At 41.9% G+C, this 21,990-nt stretch overlaps 2 protein-coding genes across 3 annotated transcripts in view; one reads left to right on the top strand and one right to left on the bottom strand.

Annotated features, from left to right (window-relative positions):
• The window catches only part of tet2 (tet methylcytosine dioxygenase 2), a 28,979-nt gene extending 24,125 nt beyond the window's left edge, over window positions 1-4,854 (bottom strand). The window contains exon 1 of one of the 2 annotated variants that reach the window (XM_034602086.1): window positions 4,091-4,854. The gene's annotated coding sequence lies outside the window, so the exon portion shown is untranslated. The remainder of the gene's footprint in view (window positions 1-4,090) is intronic. The other variant, XM_034602096.1, reaches the window with a different exon arrangement.
• The window catches only part of cxxc4 (CXXC finger 4), a 50,634-nt gene continuing 28,729 nt past the window's right edge, over window positions 86-21,990 (top strand). Inside the window, exon 1 of the mRNA XM_034602203.1 lies at window positions 86-326. The gene's annotated coding sequence lies outside the window, so the exon portion shown is untranslated. The remainder of the gene's footprint in view (window positions 327-21,990) is intronic.

Genomic DNA, 21,990 nt, shown 5'->3' with positions numbered 1-21,990 from the left:
GCATCAACATAAGAAAAGGCTTGCTCTCAGTCTCGCCGAGTTCCCAAGCACAGATGCTGTTGTGGCCATGGCTCCTAATTTCTTTTTTTAATCTTTACTTCTAGCACCGGAACGGCGAAAACAGCTTTCAAGAAGATTGTCCGAGCGTAGGAGGAGCGGTGTGGCGAGAAGCGGGAAGAGATGCTATTCGCTTTGAGGCAGTTACGTAACATCTCACTTTCCTCTCTCTGCGGAATGCCACGATAGTGTTTGTAAACAGAGCGGCCATGTGCGCACTCACGTGGAGGAAGCTTTTGAGTCGGTGCCCTCGCTGTCTCACCCCTGAGGTAAACCCTGACATCGATACATGCTCACAGGGCCAGTAACACTCCCTCCAGCCCTGTGCCACTCAACCAGGGCCTTATCACGTTCACTCCATAATTACGCATCAGCCGGTTAACAACGCACAGCCTTGTGAAAAACGAAGGCCACGAGTCATAGTTGGGATTCACAATCTGTCTAACCCTGTGACATTTACTGATAACGTGTTTGTATTTCAGCAAAAAAACATTTCGGTATTGCCCATATCCAGTCACGTACGAAAAAACATTCCCAAGCCATTATTACATTACAGACTTTTTAACAGGGTGGGGCCTTCATGAAAGACTCTGGTTGGGGTTTGATTCGTTATTTATTGATTACCGACACAATTCTTTGAGTATATATGTATCTGTATATATATATATGTATTTTCAGAGTAGAAAAGCAATAACTCTGAATCCCACTGTTACGAAGGAGCAGGATCACCAACTGTTTTCATACATATAGCATGAATAACCATCTATTAAATTCTAAAATGTGTGCTAATATTATGGTGAGTAAAATGAAAAATAGCCGCATTTCAACTCTCTCCCTTAAATCTCCACAAGGGTGCATGAGGCTAACACCATTCAGCTTTATGTATTCATTAACTACACACAGCTGTGCATTACTGATGGTAAATTCCTTACAAATATATAAAATGTGAGCTAAAATAGTGACAACATAGTCACACTCAGATTCCATTGCAGAAACCCCTGATTGTGGTTTGCATCTCCTCCCTTGCTTTCTATGTGGAAAAAAAACTAACCCCCAATAGCAGACAAGAGGGAAATCAATATTGTGGAAATCAATACAACACTCAGTATCTCGCCATTTTGTCTCAGGAAAGCAGCTGAGCTATGGACCAGCAATCCAGCAGGTAGTGCAATCTAAAATGTCTAACCTACCACTGGGCCTGTTACTCTGTGTCACTTGTGCAACTGCCCCTGGCTGGAAATATGATGCGTGGGCTGGACAGGGCAGGGTCAGAGGTGAGGGCTTGGGTAAGGGCTTGGGTATTGTAAGTAGACAGCATTGTTGTAGCACGCTATGGCAACTGGACATTCTTCCCAAAGGTGATATTGTCTTTTCCCCTTGGAGTGACATAAAGGGGACTTACGGCCATGACGAAGGAGCAACCCAACCGCAAGGCTTTATCTGTAGGTGTGGATGGAAGGGAGAAGCTATGTGCAAGAGATTGATCTATCTGGCCCTTCCCCCACTCAGCCCCCTGTAGGCCCATTAATGCTCTGGTGCCTGCAACAGCAGCCATGCGGAGACTCTTGAAAACCTCTCCAGTAAGATTGTGGGGGTTTTATTTTTCAGTTTTAAAACATGTAAGTTATGCAGTTCAGGATTAGCATTTGTAAAACCTGCAACTGAAAACAAAGGACAACACAAATTGTACATTCAAACTATGGCAATCATGTGCTTTCATTGGTATGCAGAGAACTGGGTTAGAGGCAATCCATCCAAACTAGGCAGTAGATATGGAGTGGAATGTAACATTCAATCTGCTTAAGGATTAGATACAAATAAATCAAGAAATCTAAAATATACTCGATGTTCATGATACAGAACTTTGTCTCAAATGTTTGGTAACAAAACAAAAAAAATCCAACTGATATGACTTCATCAGTCCATGAGACATTATATCTCTTATCTCTTATTTCTTGACATTATGAATGGGGCAATGGGACCCACATGCACACAAATGTGTGGAACACCTGATCTCATCCAGTCACAACATACTTCATGGATTCTATGGAGAACACCACTGCTTCAGCACTCGTGTTGACACTAGAGTCAATGACCATGCTTGCATTATCAAAACACTGTCATGCCCTTGCGTCAGAGAGCCACACCACCATTGCTGGTTCAAAAGTTTCCTGACAGTTCACGAGGATTTTCATCCACAACAAGCAGATACATTTTAGGGTTAGGGTTGATAAGAAAAGTGGGGGAAAAAAACCTTTGGCAAATAGATAAGGTTCCTCTTTTCTTTCATCTGTTCACTTTAAAGCTTTGCTATCGGATTATTTTGACTTTACTGTCCTTTCACCCTGTCATTCATTTATCCATGCGTTTCTCTCTTATAGAAACTCACTGTCACTATTTTTCACTATGACTGTATTTCCTTGAACTTTCAGAAAACTTCAGCGTGAACTTTAAGTAAAGCTGAAGCCCTGCGTTGCTCCTCTGGCCAGACTGTTAAGCTGAGCCCAATTAATAGTGGGTAATTATTCTCCACCCCCCAGGCATGCCTTTATTTTGCTTTTTCCTTTAACATTACAGCTGCAGTTAGGACAATACACAAACCCAATACACAAACCAGAGATAGACCTGTTATATTCCAATGGGCCACTCAGATAAGTAGTATTTAGTGCATTCAGGGGAAAAACAACTAACAACAAATTAGCTAATTGCTTTTGAGATGAGACCAGAGGTTCTACAACTCATATGAATTTACATGTTGTAAATATGTTATTAACCACTGCATTTCCAAAGTATATGCACTCGATCACTCAACTATGGGTGATTATCTCCTTGTAATCACTCCATTATTGTTTTTCTAAACTGATTCCTTGAAAAATGATGAGACATCACACAGAGACACACATTTCTCTTTGTGTTGTCAATGATCTATTTGCCAATAGCTCTGTTTGCAAAATAACACACCAGTCTGATAGTAGTAACCTTTAACTGCTTATACTGCATTACATTATACAACCCTGCTGAGTTACTATTGGTTGAAGTTGTTGCAGCTCTCTGGCAACTATCCCCTGTTTAGCCGGTAGTTAAAAAACCTGCCTCAGAATTCCCATTCTTTTGCCCCCAGTTAATGGTGCAGTAGGATTGAGTTTCAGGTCCTTCAGAGCTTTCTGACCTTGTCTGCCTTCACCACTCTCTGCCACCACCATTCTCTTCTCTTTTGCTTCTCCTTGGGATTTGCCTTTTGTGTCCTCTTGTCATTCAGTGGTGAAAGCATTGAAAGCTGATTCACAGAGATACACAAAGCCAGAAGCTATTCCACTGCAGACACTGTGTGCACTCACTGCTGGACATGTCCTGGTTGGACTTTTCACTCTCCTACACACAGTCTCCCTCGTGAACAGCACAAACAAACACGTACACGGCTATGGACGTGAAAATAAGAAGCCACATGGGGTAGTGCTTTGTTTATCTCAACATATTCAACCAAGGTTATTATATTTCTCTAATAACCAATAATTATACATAAATGTTAAAAATGTGTTTCTGCTCTTAAAACAAATGCTCTTACACAAACACACACACTCACTCACACACACACACATTCCATACTCAAACACACCTTTAATAACATGAGCGTAATAGTAAAACAGCCGGGGTGAAATGTTGGTAGAGAGCAGTACACCGGCATTTGCTTTATGCTTAAAGAAAAACTCCTGAACAAGCAGCCAAACTAGACTATTTTCTATGATGCATTCGAAAGCAGCAAGAATGTCGGCTGAACACAACACACAGGAAAACAGGGAAATGTTTCTCTTAAATTCAGCTTGCAAAAAAAGAAAAAAAAAAAAGAGAAAGAAAATCGTCAGCCATGTTGGAGTAGCTTTATCTAATATCCCCTCCTTATTATGTAGCTCTTGGTTTTACGGTGGGGGACATTTGCTTTACCTCACTTGATACAGAAAACCACCACAAAATACAGACAAGGTTACATGGGATTAGGGTAAGAAGAGTATTAACCCTCCGAGCAAATTCTCACCTCCTTTTTACGTCCCTCCACTTTGTAGAAATTCCAACAAACCGTCTGGATCTCCTCTTTAACAAATCCTAAAGGGCAGCCATCTTGCCTCCTTCTGTTCTTCTATGAAACAGACTATCCTCCACATCAATATTCATGGAAACCGCTCTGACGTCGGCTCTCATCATCAGGAGAAGCCCGGGTGTCGCTGTTTGCCGGCTTGAGAAGCACACTCATTTGTGGCCCTAGCGTAAGGCAGCCGAGGCACGCCGAGGGCACAAGATGTTGCTGCCGGTCAGGGGGAAGAGCCTCGCTTGCTGGCAAACTCTAATAATCACAAAATCACTTTCCTGCTGAGTCCTTCCCACACAAAGAGACAGATTTTCTCCCCCCTCTCTGCTCCCTCCTCTTTTTTTCTTCTTCCCTCAGCCGCACACAATAGTGAACACTATGATGGCTGCCCTGAAGCACTGGAATGGATTCAGTGAGCAGGACAGGACTCCTCCCCCAGTGCAGTTTATGTTGAATATTGCACTGGTCTCAACTGTCTGACTCTGGGCACCTCCACCCCCTTCCTCTTCTCAGACAGGAAGCCAAGTGACTCAGGGTTTTTCCCTCGCTTTTCACTCGGTCTTTCTCGACTTCCTTATTTCTTTTTCCTCTCTGCCTCTGTCACAGGTTACAGAAGTTCCCCTCTGATGTAAAAGCGCTTCTCTTTTGAGAGCATTACGGCAACAAGCCGATGTGGCCAGTTTGGAGCCAAACCAGTTGAGCAATGTGCTCATTTCCAACGACTGTGTCTTATTTTGGCATGCCTTGGCTGGCTGGCTGGCCGGTTTGCTGGCTGGCTCATTTTTAGACCAGGGTGTAAGACAACTCTGCAGCATACTTTGCTTCATGTGTCTGCCAAGACCCACCTCCTGTTGACACTGGCCACGTGGGCTTGAAAAAGATAGAGAGAGCAGTGCAAGGGGGGGACAGGGGCTGAGGGGGGGGGGGGGTTTAAAAAAATTCAGGCTTGAACAGTTCTTAGAATCACACGAGTCAAAATGTGCTTCAATGGCAAAAGGACTTTAAGTTCCTCTGTGGTTTTTGTTGTGGGTTTCCGTGTTAGGTCATAAAGCAGAGTTGTACGTCTGAGGTTCCATGAGCAAGAATGTGTTTTTTTGCATTTTGGATTTTAAAAGGTCAAAAATATAAGCTTACAAACACGACCTACATAGGTTTTCAGAAAAAGTAAAAATCTGTAGTGATTTAAAAAAACATGCGACTACAGCTTTAACCAGCGTGCTCTACAGTCAACAGCGCCTCCATTCACTGGGCTATTTAATTCCTCCTTTGCTTTACTAACAGGTGGGTCTTTTCTGAAAATAATCTGCCTTTAGCTGCAGTTTAGCCTTAAAGGAAGACCCCACCTCTTTCCCAGCAGCCTTTGCCTCGCTGCAGTGACATTTGTTGACTCAATAGACTCCGGCTCAGAGCAGAAAAGGAGATTTGTTTTTACACAGAATGGGGGAGGGGAAGAGGCAGAGAGAGGAAGGAGGAGTCACCCGAGCTGCAACACATATCCCACAAAGACAAAATAGACCCTTTTACTCTGAGCCTGACATCTTTCTTTGCATAACTCGGCTCTTGCAGGCGAATGTTAACCTGCTGAGGTGTAAATGTCTTTAAACCTCATTGTACAGCTGCAGTTGTAAAGGGTTTTTGTCGCCTGTGGAAATATTTCATGAGTTAATGTTTAGCAGTAAACATCCAAACTATTTTACTCTTTGCATGAGGAGTAGAGTTGAGGAGAACCTGGTTAACAGTGTCATTGATTCCCCTTCAAATCTAGATTGATCACAAAGGAGATATACAGCACTTAAAAGTTCTTATTATCTTTACTGCACATATGCTCATCGAGTTTACAGCTTTTAATACACATTCTGTTTGAGGCAAATATAGAGTTAATTTAATAAAGAAAATAGTTATTACAGTGTTAAAGGCAGTGGTAACACAAAGTCTATCCCGGCTATATTTCTGGGTAATATCATGTTTGTGGAGTTTCCAGGAGACGGCCGACAGTGGCATGTTTACTTGTGTCCTTTGTTGTTAATCCTTGTGTGCATAGACCTGAGGTAACGTGAACCGCTCCTAGCGCGACTAAAAGTTAGGGTGCTTGTGACTCCACAGTTTAAATTCCCAGATGAGTTGTCAACATCTCAGAAGTGATTGAATGAAAAGCCCCCTTTTCCCCTTCCCATCAATGGCCATTTACTGAGAAGGGCAGTAAACCTGCACCAGTGAAGTGTCTCACGGATCACCGCTGCAGGGCTTTGGACTGGTCAGCTTCCCTCCATCTCCAATGGCTGCTGTAAACAAGAGAGTGTACTAAGTCAAACAACATCTCACAATGCAATACACACTGACGTTTTCTTAACCATTGTCCAAATTAGATGTTTCTAATGGCCCCTGTTGCATTGAGGCTCTAAATAAAGGTAACTTTTACTTTGCCAATAAGCTTTTATAGTCCTTGCTCTCTGAATAATGTGTTTAGGTTGCATGGGCTTGATTTTCAAGCCGCAGCTCTCCAATGGTGCATTTATAAGTGTTTGTCTTGCATGCATTTTAAAATGGCGGCATTGATTTGTACTGTCAGCAGTCAGGCAGCAGAGCTTCTTGCTGGGGCTGCTTCCCCCCCGACAGCTACTGTAACTCGTAAATCAGAGATTATCTTGTCATCCCTCTCACCTTGTCACATTTCAAAGGGGTGGAGGCGTGTGCCTGTTCCATCTGTAAACACAGAGCTGTGGCCTCATGCTGACCTGGGGTCACAACAATTTAGGCACACTTGTCACTTGTCCGATTTCACACCTAAAGATGATGATGAGCGTTGGTGAGAGATTTTAACTGTTTTTCTTGTTGGACCAGTGCTCTTGTTGATTTATGCCAAACAAAACAGAGACAGGGTCCTACTGGCTCCCCAGGTCAAATCTCTGGACCTGTGGTCTTAAGATCTCTGTCACTTTAAGCCATGCGGTGGTTTATAGTCCTGCTCCCCAAACAGACTTCATCAAACTGGGTGGTGTAAAACCACAAAGGGAAATTAGTCAGTCTTTTTAACGTTTCTTTCAGTTTACAGGCAGCACACTGATGTCGAAGAGATTAGAGACCAGAACTACTGTTAAAATATCACTTATTTCAACTAGGCAAAGCAGAGATGTAAAATTAGATGATTTATTTTCCGACTGTTGTGTCACTTCTTTGTGAACAGCACATTTTAACGGTATGACTGAGGAAATGTCTTTACTGCCCGGATAAGTTTTGTTTTTATATTTGGTGTGAATCATTTGGTACCAAACGAGGGGGAGGCTGATTTATAATGAGAGCAGTGATTTACAGCTTTCCTTACATAGGCCTGAAAGTGGGAGAAAAGGGTGAGATCTGAGGCGCGACTGTGAAGCTGAGAAAAGCAGCACTTCTCAGAGGAACCCGTCGTATCGACACACATCTCACCTGGGGCAATCTAAACACACACACGCACACTCAAACTCTTTATTTAGGGTAATAACTAGGTATCCTCTGCTTAGGCCCAATACACAAGCGACTGACCACAGGTTTCCATCCTAACAAGATGTCACCCACTGCTGCCCCTCCTCCTTTAGTTATCTTAAAAGACAAGAGAGAGTCGTTAGTTTGGGTCTCACATAGCCTAATTGTTTGAGCCACAGCGGGGGGTCTGGGACAGGGTGGTGGAGACGGGGGTGTACAGAAAGCAAGGGAGAGTAACTGGAAAACATTACTTTTATGCTATTTAGCTCCAAAACTCAGTACATCTGAACATTTTGGGGCAATTTTGCACAAAGAAAGTCTAATTTGCAGGGACTTGCAGGACTTTTTGTTCCACTTCACAAACACCTCTCTGTCTGCCATGTGTGCACAATCTAACGATGGACAGAGTTCCTCCCTGGGCACAGCAGGGTTGGACAAGGCCAATCATGGCCTGCCGCTGTTCCCGTGGTGACCAACTGCTTCTGAAAGGTTTAAGAGCTGGTTCCCGCATTCAGGTGCTTCCATCCTCCCCTCACGCACCACCCCAAGCTGAAAGCTCTGGAGCCACAGCCAGCTATTAGGGGGAAGCCCTTCTTCTTCGCAGCTGTGTGACGTAAGCTTCTCAGCCCCTTAATTCCAGAGGTGGAATTAAAACCCAGGCCTCGTTTGGGTCACTACTTTGAACGGGTCTCTGTTTTTAGTGCATAACTGGATTCTTAAACCAAGAAGGGAAACCCACTTAAAACACTGTGGTTGTACGAATGGTTAACTTTGCAAAAGCGTGAAAATCTTATAAGAATTTGTCTTGGATAACAACATGTTTATCAACACTAAGTGCAGCATATATGATTTCTATGTGATTTTATTCGTATAGCCCATTTTCATAAATTACAGTTTGTCTGATAGGGCTTAACAAGGTGCGACACCCTCCGTCCTTAACCCTCAACAAGAGTAAGGACAAACTACAAAAAAATAACTATTAACGGGGGTGGATCCCTCTCCCAGGACGGCCAGAAGTGCAATAGCATATAGCTGAACACATAAACAAAATTGCAATATTTAAAACATTGATTAGAGGAAACTGTTTTTAACATAGTAAACATAATCAATCAGTGTCATAGTTGAGCTCTTTAAGTACAGAGACCCGCTCTTTGTTGAGGATGTGCTCTGCTGTTTGGTGTGCAGCAGATGATGACCCCTGCTGGTGAAGCATGATGACCGACAATGCTGCTGAGCCCCCTTTTTTTAAACATATGTATTTGTTTTCTTCCTTCTAATGGATTTTAATGGCAGTTTATTTCTCTTACTTTCCCGGATACTAATATTTAAATCTTATTTTAACAATGAAACCTCAATTCTGTTTCACAATATCCAGAGAACCCCTCTGCACCTTTCTTTGTTTCAGAAAGGTCAGTGTTTTCAAACTTTAATTTATTATTGCAGTCCAGGTCTGCAGAAAAATACTGCAGCTCAAAACCTTGAAGCGTTTAAAGTGAAGGTAAACAGCCGGATTGTTTTGCAGAGGCACCAAGTTATGATTTGTGCCTCTTTCGAGAAGGAACAGAAAATGAGATGCAGCCACTCCATATGCAGGCAGCTGGCACTTGACATTTGTGACTGTTAATGTCACATTGCAGCACAGCAGCTTTGAATGGTCCCCACAGTCAGAACAACACCCTGATTACAGGTCCTCCTACAGGTCCCTGCAGCAAACCCTCTGCCATAGCTTCCAGGACACGTCACAGCCCCCCCCCCCCCCCCCCCCCCCCCCCCCACGCCTGCTCGAGTTTCTGTTTGTCAAATTGGTTACTTTAAAGTTCAGTATAGATTGTTTTCCTGTATCGTGAAGGTACACTCTGTCATTTAAAAAAATATTAATTTACTCATCTACTGGAGGCAGTGGTGGAGAGTGTATTCAGATCCTTCACTTAGGACGTAGTTTGTAATGTCTCAGTTTGTAGTTCTTTAACTGTGAAAACTACAAACAAGACCAGCATGGAACTGAAAACTGTTTACAAACACCTCGGTCACAATCTGTATACTTGCCTTAGCCATGGGAAGGACTCCTGTTACCCACCGATCGCCTGTAGTTCGCGAGATAATGTGTTTGAGGGCTGTTCTCTACTTGGCTACTTCACCTTATCTTCACTTATGGAGAAGCGTAAAAATAAGTCTGGCTCTTAAATCCCTTCTGTCTTACTTGACATAGGTATTCAATTTCATTAATGTTCAAAATGAAATACTAGTAAATGTTCTGCTTTTAAAAACAATCTTAGTAAATGTATTATATTATCAACCATATGATAACAATATTCTTTATTAACATTCATATTAATTATTCAGGTCCAATGACGTTAACGTATCTTTATATCGGAATTTCTCTTATTAATAGTGAATTAGTGTATAAGCAGGATTTAATGTTGCAGATGGTTAAGGTGGAGCATTAACAACTTTACACATAGTTGTGCAGGTTTGGCTGCACAACTATGTGGTGAAGTGGCATGTTGCAGCTGAATACCCTTCATCCCACCCTCCCCCTCCAAACATGAAAGAGAATCTGTGGTAGCCTTTAGTCATCATAAAGAAAACAACAATTTGTAAAACTTTGATGAAACACACTAGTGAAAACATCACAAGGATTATTTTACATTCAATTTCTGCCAATAGATTCCTTTCACCTAAATCTTACACACTGGACCTTTAAGTCATTATTCTCACACTGAACTTTTGGACCTTTCTTATAGGGACCTCAAGGTTTCATGGTATCGTGATAAACAACATAGTCAAGATTGTTGCTCTACTTGTTTGTCAGGCTGAAATAATGCACAAGCAGCCTGTTGAGCTGCCTGCAGCTCGGGGCTCAGACACAGTCACACGGCAGCAGCAGCAGCAGCAGCAGCTGCCTCCTCCTCCGTGCTTATCTATGCACTGGCAGCAGAGATGGTCCTTCCAGATAGCACAGACATGAAATCATCCCTTCACCTGCCCCAAGCCTCGTTCAGCATGACGAACACCTAGCGCAACAACCACCCCCCCCCCAGCCATGTTGTCTATCACCAGACAAACCTCCCTTCCTCTGAACTGCTGAACCATAAAACACTTCAAGCTGACAGGAAATAAAAACAGATAAGGAAGGCAAAGCTATGATTTTACCCCCTAAAACAGAACTGTATCTGACGACGGGGGAGATTAAGCTCAGATTAAGGCGTTCAGAGCAGAATTCACCCAGACGAGCAGGCACTGTGGCATTAAGGTAATTAAGGGGATGTTTTGCAGCAGCAGTGGCGAAGACGTGCTTGTGACTCAGAGTACGCAGCGTAACAGCTGTGCCGTGACACATAAGCCCCCACTCCGCAGCCAATCGCTGATTGTCACAAGTCCTTGGCTGTGACCTTGCTCTCCCTCTCCCCCTGCTGCCGTGAGCAGGAGATGGTTGACGATCAATTCCACCTGCGCAGGAGCCAGCTTATGGTTGGACATGATTTACGCAGAAACGTGGGCGCTCCCTGATATGCCCCCCCAGCCCACCCCATCCCCCTCCTCCACTCACAAACATACAAACAAGCACTTACATAAATGATCAGGTTTTGTGCTGCTGCAGATATTTCTGGTGTATTGGTTCGATGCCTGCACGTCTGTGGTTAAGAAAAGAAAAGATGAACAGTGAAGAGGAAAGGATGCAAAAAACAGTCGCACAGAATTAAGGATTAACTAAAGGTTAAAGGTTTCAGGTTGAAACTGTTTCCCTGTTCATGTTGGCCACATTAAGATTCCTTTCTGACATGATTCCAAAAAAAAAGGAGTGACTACTGAACCAACACTTTAATTAATACGAACAAGCACATTTTTCCAAGGATTTGTGCATTAAACAGAACCATTTTGAAATAAAATGTTTGAAAGATAGATTCACTGCTGTTCAATAGATTCCTCTTCTGATCCAATTTTCTGTCCTGTAATCTTTCTTACCTTTTTCTCAATATCGCTCCAACTGAAAGAGAAAAAACCCCATACATTGTCATGGCCTCCTGTTCTCTCATCATGTGAACCACAGGGGAGAAAACCTCTGATACTTTGCCCCAACCTGAGTCTCCCTCCCTGGGCTCCTTATCACTACCGCTCCTGGCCCTCATCCTTTAATGATATCCATTTGACTTCTGATTCTTCATCTTGTTTTCAACTCATTCCTCCCTTCAGTCTCGCACCCTCATGCGACCCGCCAACATTTCACAGATTTTCATGAATATGCAACATGAAAAGCAACTAAAATCTGTCAGATAAATAAAAATACTACTGCGCAGGATGTTGCAACAAATGTGCAGAACAAACAGGGAGGATGTTTAAATCAGTGTGATGTGCTCCAACCTTTCAGCTGCTCCAGACGATTCAAGATGACTCTCAGATTATCGGGTCCTGAATGTGTTTGTAGAGACGTGAGGTTTGTACGTCTCTGATGTGGTGGCGATAAAAGTGTAGTCTGGGTGAGGATTTGAGGATTTGAGGATTTGAGGTGGGAACGCAATCGATTGTTTTCTGGTCAAGGTCTTGGTTTGTGATAGATTTGTTAAAACCTAATAATAATGAATTGGAATTAAAAATCTTTTGTTAAAATTAACCAATCAGTTTAACCATTGACAACAAATACAAATATCGAGAGGAAGATAAGGATGAAATAAAGCATCATTCTTGAGATATAGCAGTATACTTAATGTTTCCAATTTGAATAATTTATTTAAAGTTCTGCCTTGACAATTATCAGAATGTTTGATTGAAATAACCCTAAGTCTGAAAATATAAATATCCAAAATACGAAATACGAAATTGAATATAAATTTGTGAAAAGAACTTTGTTCTCTTTTCTTGTGCCATGAATCATCTCCAGCTTTGGAACCACTGCATTAAACCAACTTAACTGAACACCAAATTATTCAAACTAGCTTATTTGTTGATAAAAACTTCACTGAGGCAGAAGATGGTCGCGGTACTTTTACTCATAATGGACGAAGTTTAATTTTTTCGTATTAGTATTTGGTTTGAATACTTCAACCGCTGCACGCACAGACACCAGGGCTGAGCGGAGCCCACGTGATTGTAAAACCATCCATTATCTTTACCTCTTATCATTTGAGGGTCACAGGGAGCTGGATCCAATCCCAGCTGACATTGGACGAGAGGCAGAGTACAGCCTGGACAGGAAGCCAGTCAATCACAGGCCTGACATGTTGAGAAAGACAACCACTCACACTCACATTCACACCTCCAGGCAATTTAGAGTCATGAACTAACCTAACACGTCTCTGGACTGTGGGAGGTCGTCATTTAAAACAGGAGAAGACACAGTAAGGCCCTGGACGTGTGTCAGCTTCTTACCCACAACCTTTTAGCTGCCATGACTCTGTAAACACTAACAATAATGTTGCTATGGTGAAAATGTTGTAAGACACTTTAAAGTTTGCTTTCTAAATCTCGACTGAACCTCTTTAATCACCGAACCAGAACACATCAGAAATCAGAAAGACATTTTACTGATCTGTTCACCTCTTATTTTTTTACATTATCATCATAAAATGAGCGATAACAACTTAAAGCTCTAAACTGTTGTTGTTTTTTAAATATAGTTAAACAAGCGAGCTGTTTGGTTAAGTCCAGTCTCAGTGTTTCCCTTCTTGCCTCATGGAATAATTCGTCTAGAGCAAAAAAAAACACTCGGCAGCGATGGGGTTTCTGTTCACTTTTACTCAGAGCTTCACCATAATGATATTTTTATTCTGCCAGACATGGACTAAATGATTTCATGTGCTAATGCAATGGGCTTGGCCGTCCCCAAGGCGATGGCAGTGGTCTCATTAGGGTTTCCAGTCATGAAAGTCGCGAAAAAAGGAGAAGCACTGAATGGGGTCGTTAAATATATCATCAAAGAGGTGTGTCTCCGCTCTCTCGTTATAAGTTAAGATAACGGAAAATGGCCCCCCGTAACGGGGGCGGTTGTATGGGGGGGGGGGGAGTAGTTAGTGTTGCATGTATTTCTGGTTTTGTATTTAATTATCGAGTCATAATGAATTCTCGATAGGAAGTTTAATTTTGTGGCAGCCACTAACACCAGTTGCATGGCTTGGATATCCCAGAGAATATACGAAACATTAGGGAGATATATCTTCTTCATTCATCTATTCATTTGCAGGGTGGAAATAATAATAATAAAAATAATAATTTGCCTAAGAGTTTAAAAATCTTTTTCTATTGCACTCTATTTACATCTCCTCTTTTGAAATCAATAAGTAATTATAGAAATCCAGTAACTCTCATGTGCAGTTTTTTTCTTCTATTTATTATTGCTATGGATGTTGGTGCAAATCTATGCAACTGTGATTCTTCTTAACCGCAGAGGACACAATGAATCGTTTAATATTCATCTAACTCCTTTAACATCTGCTGCTGAATTTAAATGCAGCAGGATAATAGCAGGAGAAATTGTGGACGTGACTCGCTTTTTATCTGTGGCTGTGCTATACATTACCTACATACGTTAAATATCCACTAGAGGGCAATGTGTCCAATGCATTCAATCTGATATCATAGGTTTCATAAGGGCGACAGACCCACACAAAGAGGAATGACAAAGAGTCAGATATTACACCGTGTGCAGACAGGGACAGGGAAGCTGCCCAAAATCTGATCATTACCTTGATGCGAGCCGTTTCCTTCCGACCATGAGGTGATGGACGCCTCTTTGCACTTCATTATTGAACAATTACCAGGCAGCTTCCATCTTGCAGCGTCACATTGAAAAGGAATACTAACTATGATAGAGCGTGCAATCAATAATCAAAACGTGAGAGAAGAGGGACATTTAGGGACAAGTAAAACATCTGTCTTGCTACATTTTGAAATGTTTATTACCAGTTATCATAGTAAAAAAGATAAAGCCTACAGTATATAGAAAATGGCAATAATTATTATAAGAGATAATAAGATCAATTCTAACTACAGTAATGTATAATGTTGTTAATCAACACATTTTCTCTTATTTTCTTGTTTTAAACTAACTGCCAGCCTCCTCTTCCCCTATCTGCTCCTGTTTCTCTCTCTCTCTCTCTCTTTGTTCGTGTGTGTGTGTGTGTGTGTGTGTGTGTGTGTGTGTGTGTGTGTGTGTGTGTGTGTGTGTGTCCCCTTCGTTCCCCCTACTGCTATCTGTTCCTCCCTCCTGTGGGATCATGGGAATTGTGCAAGTAGCGTGGCATTCCACGCTCTGCCCGCGGCGCTCCAGGAGGAGGCGTGCAGTAATGACCTGCTCCTCAGCTCGCTCGCCATCATCGCCCTCACAATTAATTCCCGCCTCGCGTTCCTCTGTGGTGGAGTTGGTGGGAGGGGGGGGGCTCCCTCATTAGAGCTCCTTGTAATGTCTCTGGCAGCAGCTCCCATCCTGCCACTTCTGCCCTTCCACTGCTGCGACCATGTTTGCTTTATGGATGCTTCCCTCTATGCTTTGCTGCCTCGCAGAGTGACTGACAGTAGAGGTGCACCTGGTCTGTGTTTTAAATCCATCAGGGCTCGGCCAAAAAACATCGTTCACGTGTCTGACACGGGAGGGGAACATTTCAGGTCCATCCTCTCAGCAAATGAGGCTTTTCACTTAGAAACAACACAATTCATGGAAATGTCCAACACACTGACACATTATGATGCCTTCAGAAACATGCGATGACATTTGGAACGGCTGGTGAAACTCTGGCTATAAGCACTGAACTTTCAAACCCCGCCAGAGAAGAGTCTGACCTGGATTTCAACTCTGAGCTTGACCGTGGATATCTCACATCTTACATCATGGTCCGCCTCACACGGTCGGTCAACCTGCAGATTGTCCAGGTTATAAGTGTGAAAGAGGAGCAACGTAAAGAACCATATTTTTCAAACCATGGTGTTTATCATTTTTCCTGTTCTTACTTTTTGATGGCTATACTACCGGCAGTAAAATGTTAAATAAAAGAGTCTTATAAAAACGTATACAAATAAAAAACTTTGAAGCGGCTATAATTCATAGTTTAATGCAACAATGTATCAAAATTCAACGTGAAGATGTGACTGTGAACATGCAACCAACGCAATGAACCTAAGATGATTATCACAGAATCTGCACCTCTCCATGGTTTTACGCAGCTTTTCAGTGAGTTTCAGTCCATTGCTTAGCGTGGGCTAAGCTGCACCAAGCCGCTGACAGGCACACGTAGCATTTAGCTGGTAAACACAGTTTGTCTGCTGCAAAGGTATGAGAATATTATTAATGCTAACCTGACTAAGCAGCAATTACTCAAGCCAGGTTTGCATTTGACCAATAAACACGAAGATATTTCCATTTCATTTCACGTTCCTTCGACTCCAAATACCATCAATCAGTCATACATTTTTAACTGACCAATCAGCATGCATGATCTAAAAGCTAGCGTGATTTGGACAAAATCACATAAGGAACATGAGTATTTAATTGTTTCAATTAAGATTCATAATATATATGAATTTGCAAAAATCTAAGTAAAATGTGACCTTTTTGTGTAGAAGCAGGTGTAAGTAATTATTTTAGCCATTTTGTTCCATTGTGTATATGTAAGACTCGTTACTGCCCTCTAGGGGAATTGCAGCCAATTCTGGAACAGGCAGACATGTATGTTACATTGTTAACTTGTCTCTGCTGCCCCCAAGTGGCCAATACAAATAATTCATCGGAGCCTTAAATCTACGTTTTTAAAAATAACATCATCACTGCCCAGTGGACCGCGAGCACAATATGAGCATAGCCCAAATCTACTCGCTAAGTTTTGTCTCTTTTCCCAACGAACATTACCTGTTTTTCTTTGCAACACAGAATTTGGAGAAATAAAACGCAATGTGAAATATCACCGTGTTTATGTGCTCATACAAAACAAAGTAGCAGACTGGTTTTCTTTTGAGACAAGATAATATATGCTGCTATATGCTAAGGAGGCTGACAAACTGAGACCCATTAGTCAGTTGTTGACATTTTTATATAACATGCAGTTTAAATTTTGAATGTAATAAACAGAAGGCCTGTCAAGCAAAATGTCAAGCACTTATGTTCCAAAAGTCAAGAAATTATACCGAAATTTCAGTTTAGGGGTGAAAATGGGTCAGTTTCATTCTTTATAATTAGTTGAAAAAGTTTGGGGAGATTTGTCCTCAGTGATCCTTCACACTGCTCCAAACTTTCAATATGTGGCAAGAACCTTTTAAAACGTACTTCCTCAATAAAGCTTGTGGATAGGCAGCTACACTTGGCTCTTAAAAATAACACAATCGAGGACGATGACTCCTCACACCGTGTCATGAAAACTTTGGTCAGTCGAGCTCCGTGCTGCTGCAGTGTGAATCTTATTCACTGCCATGCTTGCTTCCGGATATGCTGCAGGAGTCGGATTCAGTGTCTGCCATTGTGGACTTTGTCAAAGCCAAGGCTGCGGGCTCAGAGGTTGAGTCAACACACGGATAAATATGAGGCGAATTCTGGTCGAGAGTAAAAAAGACGTTTTTTAAAAGTTGCACTTCTTTCACCTAGTATTGATTGAATGATGGCAGTGATGAGTTTAATTTGTGAGCGTGTGTGTGCATGTATGTGCCTGTTTCTCCATATCTAAAATAATAATGGTTGTTACTGCCTGTTCAGTTCTTTTAACTTCTACCCATATATATCAAACCAGAACATTGTTCTAGACATTGAATATCAATCCTTTTTCCAAGAAATTAAGTTTACACACAACTTAATTCAACAGCACATGTGATTTATATGAAAAGTAAATGCTGGCTGAGTCCTTTTTTTGAATGAATGAATGAATGAATGAAGCCAGAAGTGGGTGGTTGATGGAGATCGTAGGTTTATGAAGTGTATAGTTATAACTCCACAGATCAGGGTTTGTATCCACGGTCTATGGTTTGGTTAAGTGTAAACAAACACGTTGTGCTTAAGGTCATCATAATTTTTTTCTGTATTAAACCAAACCCCAACTGGAACCAATGCCAAGTTTAATAAGGCTGTAAAGCGGATACTGCTCTGCAAGATCTGATGTCAGATTAAACATGCCTGATACGCAATTTAACAACATTTCCTCATTAGGCTGATAGAAAACATTATCTGGTCGACACCATGGAAATGCATTTGCCGTTGCAGTTTGGTTGTATATAAACACAATTTCTAAGGGAAAAGGAATTTGCTTGTTGAAAGGTCAAGCAAGTTTGGCAAAAATGGATGAGTCTAAAAATTCATCCATTGACGTTGGACGCACAATGACAATGATAAATCATGTTTGTCGAATCTAATTTACTTATAAAGTTCTGATTGCAGTGTAATTAGGATTGGGAAAACAAGAACCCTCATTAGTACCAGGCCTGTTATTAACCAAATTACACACACACATACAGAATATATGTCAATATCAATCGTAAAAAAAAAATTCTAATCCAGATTCACAACCATATTTCAGCAGCTTTGGTAAGAAATATGCAAAAATCAAGAACCAAATTTCAGCAGCTTCATCACCAGCTGCTGTTTTCTAGAAGTAAAATTGTACAATGTGGTGTGAGCTGCTCAAAACTGAGCCTCTTTGTGAATGTGACTTCTGGACTTAACTAGGTTCTTCCAAGATGTTTGTGTTTGCCGAAGCTGTTTGCTCAGCCACGCTGACAGATGAGCTCGGCGACTGTGTTTGCTCATATTAGCACAAAAACAAAAGTGTCCCCAATCCAGGTTCTTGAAGAGAGACACTTAAACTTGAATCACTTGTCCGTGTTTGATAAATTTAGTTTGTTGTTTGGTGAACAATCTGTTTTTAACTGGGTAGCTGCCTCAGTTTAACAAAAGAAAGAAGAAAAAGTTTCTTGAAATTTTGTGCAACAGCTAAAGGATGAAGCTTAACCTTGGAGTATACACACTGCAAGGGCTATTGATGAGTTTCTGCTAAATTTAAAAGAAAAAATAAATAAAAACACAAAAATATATCCTTATTTCTCTAAACAGGGCTGGCTCTAACTACTTTTGTGGCCCAGGCGAGATATTCCTCCCACCACCGTTAATTCCACACTTTTAGTTACTAGTTAGTTTTAAAATGAGGATTTTTACACAAAGTTTAAAAATGCAACACATTGTTATTGTTTTATTATTTTCAAGAAGGTTGTTTTTTCTTAACTTATCATCCTCTACTCAGCGTGGACGGATTATCATGAACACATAGACACTGCGTATGCAAATACTGCACATGCACTGTGTGTCCTCTAGGGCAACCTACAACCACACATCTAACACCAAAAACATATTTGTTATTTTGATATTTTAAATGACGGTGATTTTAGGTCCATGACCATGAGTGACAGCACGTTGAGGCGTCACTGCGTCATCCTGCTCCTGACATTTGCGAGGAGGACCGCTCTCTCTCACGGCTGCTGACAGGAAGTGTCTGATACAGTCTAAACGAAATGAATACGTTAACGTCATGTGATTTAATCTGTATAAATATAGTGGACTGATTTGGGAGTGATGTCGGACGCAGCCTTCGATTACAGCGGCTTCAAACAGAGAATATTCAACACTGTCTGACGTTAATTTCCAACAAAGGAAGGGTTTGTATTTCATAGACACCTGACTCAGTTTATCCTGTTTACTGTCTCTGTTCTGTTCCAAAGCTTCAAAGACAGATCATTACTGTCTCAAGGTCTACGTTCATGTAGCAGGACAGCCGTGTGACAGTTGAGAGCAAATATTGATTGTGGGCGGCGCAGTTTGTCTTTTAATTCCACCTCATGACCTTTGTCACCTGCAGCGCCACTGCTCGCACATCCTGCGCGTGAAGGAGCCAATCAGGGCGGACATGGTAACCAACAGTTTTTGTCATGTCGTCAAACTTTATTGTTAACAATTAAATGTAATTAGTGGTTTTATGTTTGTGTTCTGTGTGTTAAATGTTTAGCCTCTGTCTCGCTCTGAACTTTCTACCAAACCTTTACAAGTGAAATGTGAGACACTGCATTGTATAAAATACAGAGTTTACGAAGAAGATATCTAAATGGAACAACGCTCTGGAGAGCATAAACCTCCGCCAAGGCCCAGTAGTCCCTTTAAAATTTGATTGAATTAATCCCAGGGAAATTGGTGACAGTTTCAAAAATGCTCTGTCTCGCAATACTTTAGAAAGCGATAAAAGAAATTCCTGAATCTGCCCCTTGACACAGATCCACACCAACATTTTTCAGATTCTTCCCTGATTCATGCTGCATCCTTCCAGCAAGTTTCATCAGAATCCGTCTTCCTTTCTACGTCATCTTACTTACAAACAAACAAACCAAACAACATACAGATGGACAGATGACCACATATCCTCCTCCAAAGAGATAATTAGCGGTGTTTCTTTTCCATGTGTTTAATAATTTGTGAAAAAAGTCATCATGTAAGTAGATTACTGAAGCTTAACTTGCTTATTCCAGGAAAGTTAATAAGTACATTTATTCAAGTACATGTTCATAACTAATCATTTGTACTTTTACTGTAAAGAAGCTGAGTACTTCTTCCACCACTGCCTAGTTCTGCACAGATAATGTCGGCTGATCAATGAGCTAAAACATTCAGCTAAACGTTCCATCCATTTGATCTGTATGTTATTGCCCAGGATGCTCCAACTAACTTGTTACGACTCTTTCTGTGTTCTGTAGTTTGCTGTGAAGAAAACACACCAAGTGACATTTATGCAGCGCAGTCACACAGATTGATGGATGCAGGCAGGAGTTTGAACCTTATGTATCTGCCGCCAGAGCCAGAAATAATCATAATAATAATAATAATAATAATCATAATAATAACACGAGCCTCCAGTGTGGTTTTAAAAGCAGATACATCTTCAGACTACTTTCCATCCACATGTTCCCTGAGCTTTGGAAGTGACTGTGTGTAGGTGCTGTCATCTGCACCGCCACGTGTGCCAGGGGTCGGATTTCGCTCAGCAAAGCCACTAACTGGATAATTAAGAGTGCTCTGTACACTCCAATTAGCAGGCGGCGGCGAGGGGGAGGAGTGATCGCTCGAGTGTAACCGAGGAAAGCGGCGCAAAACCGGGCTAATGCACACGAAAACAGGGCGAGGAAGGCTAATGTGAGGGTTACCGTACATTACGGCCTGCAGGAGGAAATGAGGCAGGTTTTCTAAATAAATACTGTCAAGGCTGCTGCTGCACTGTGGAGAATCGCTGCAAACTGATAATCTCACCCTGTTTATTTTCCCAAGTTTCCCCCCCCCACACCTCACACACTCGGTCTCTCCTCACCCTCTTTCCGTCTTTGTCTGTTCTGTTCCTTACAAGACCTCGGAGGAATGCAGTTTACCATAACAGTGTGTGTGTGAGTCCATCAGAAACACCTCCAGGAGAGAGTCAGGCTCCTCCTTCTTCCTGGTCAGATGTTCATGTTCGGGAGGAGAAGCAGCTGAGAGTCTGTCGTGGTTCTGCTTTAGTTGCATATCAATCTCTCCATCCTGCTGGTGTTCGGGTGCCTCCAAACAAATGCAACGTATATGGAGAATGCCTGGAATAACAGGTGTAGATATACGGAGCTTAAGCTTTAAATTTGTACTTTTTCTATTTCAGTGTGTTTCTTTGATTTAGATTTGGTTTGCAGGAATTCCAAAGGGGGAGAAATACAGGCTGGATGTGTGTGTGTGTGTGTGTGTCCCTCTGTGTATCTTCTCTGTCTCTCCCATGACAGATGCGAGCCCGGATCAAATTGAGACAGATGAATCAATGGATTCACACCATCACCCCTCAAACAGCCATGTCTTATGACGCCTCTCCTCTCTGATTCTATTTCCATCGACTAAATGCGGGCGACATTTAAATCCGGGGGTCGTGGTTATTAATTACTCCTCCAAGTTCAGTTGAAAGCTCAGGGAAGCGGGGGGGAGGAGCGGAGGCATGGGGAGTAACGGCGGAGCACGCAGACAGGAACAAAGGCCCGCCACGAGGGTTCATGCCTCCCACTGCTGGAGACCCACATACTGCTGTGGCTCTGCAGAAAGAGGTTAGGACCACCTAGGCAGATTTCCCCTGAGGGCTATTATCGCCCGGAAGATAAAATTATTTTCAGACGGAGGAGCTTCCACTCACACAGATGTACAGGGTGTGATACCGAGGGTACTGAGGGATCGTGTGCTCTGAGGACAGCTCCATTAAAAAAAAAGAAAAGAGGCAACCATCAATCCAACTCGTGTCGAAGGACAACGTTGCTGCTTCATTATCATTTTGCAAATGTAAAGTTGAAACTCAAAAATAAAAATGCTTATTTTGTTGCTTGAAAGGGAAACCACCAAAAATATTTAAAAAATAAGAAAATGTTGTCTGTTTGAA

Source organism: Hippoglossus hippoglossus, chromosome 1, assembly GCF_009819705.1.
Source record: "Hippoglossus hippoglossus isolate fHipHip1 chromosome 1, fHipHip1.pri, whole genome shotgun sequence".
Classification (NCBI taxonomy): Eukaryota; Metazoa; Chordata; class Actinopteri; order Pleuronectiformes; family Pleuronectidae; genus Hippoglossus; species Hippoglossus hippoglossus.
The sequence above is the reverse complement of the archived record's forward strand: the minus strand, read 5'-3'. Positions and strand labels throughout refer to the sequence as shown.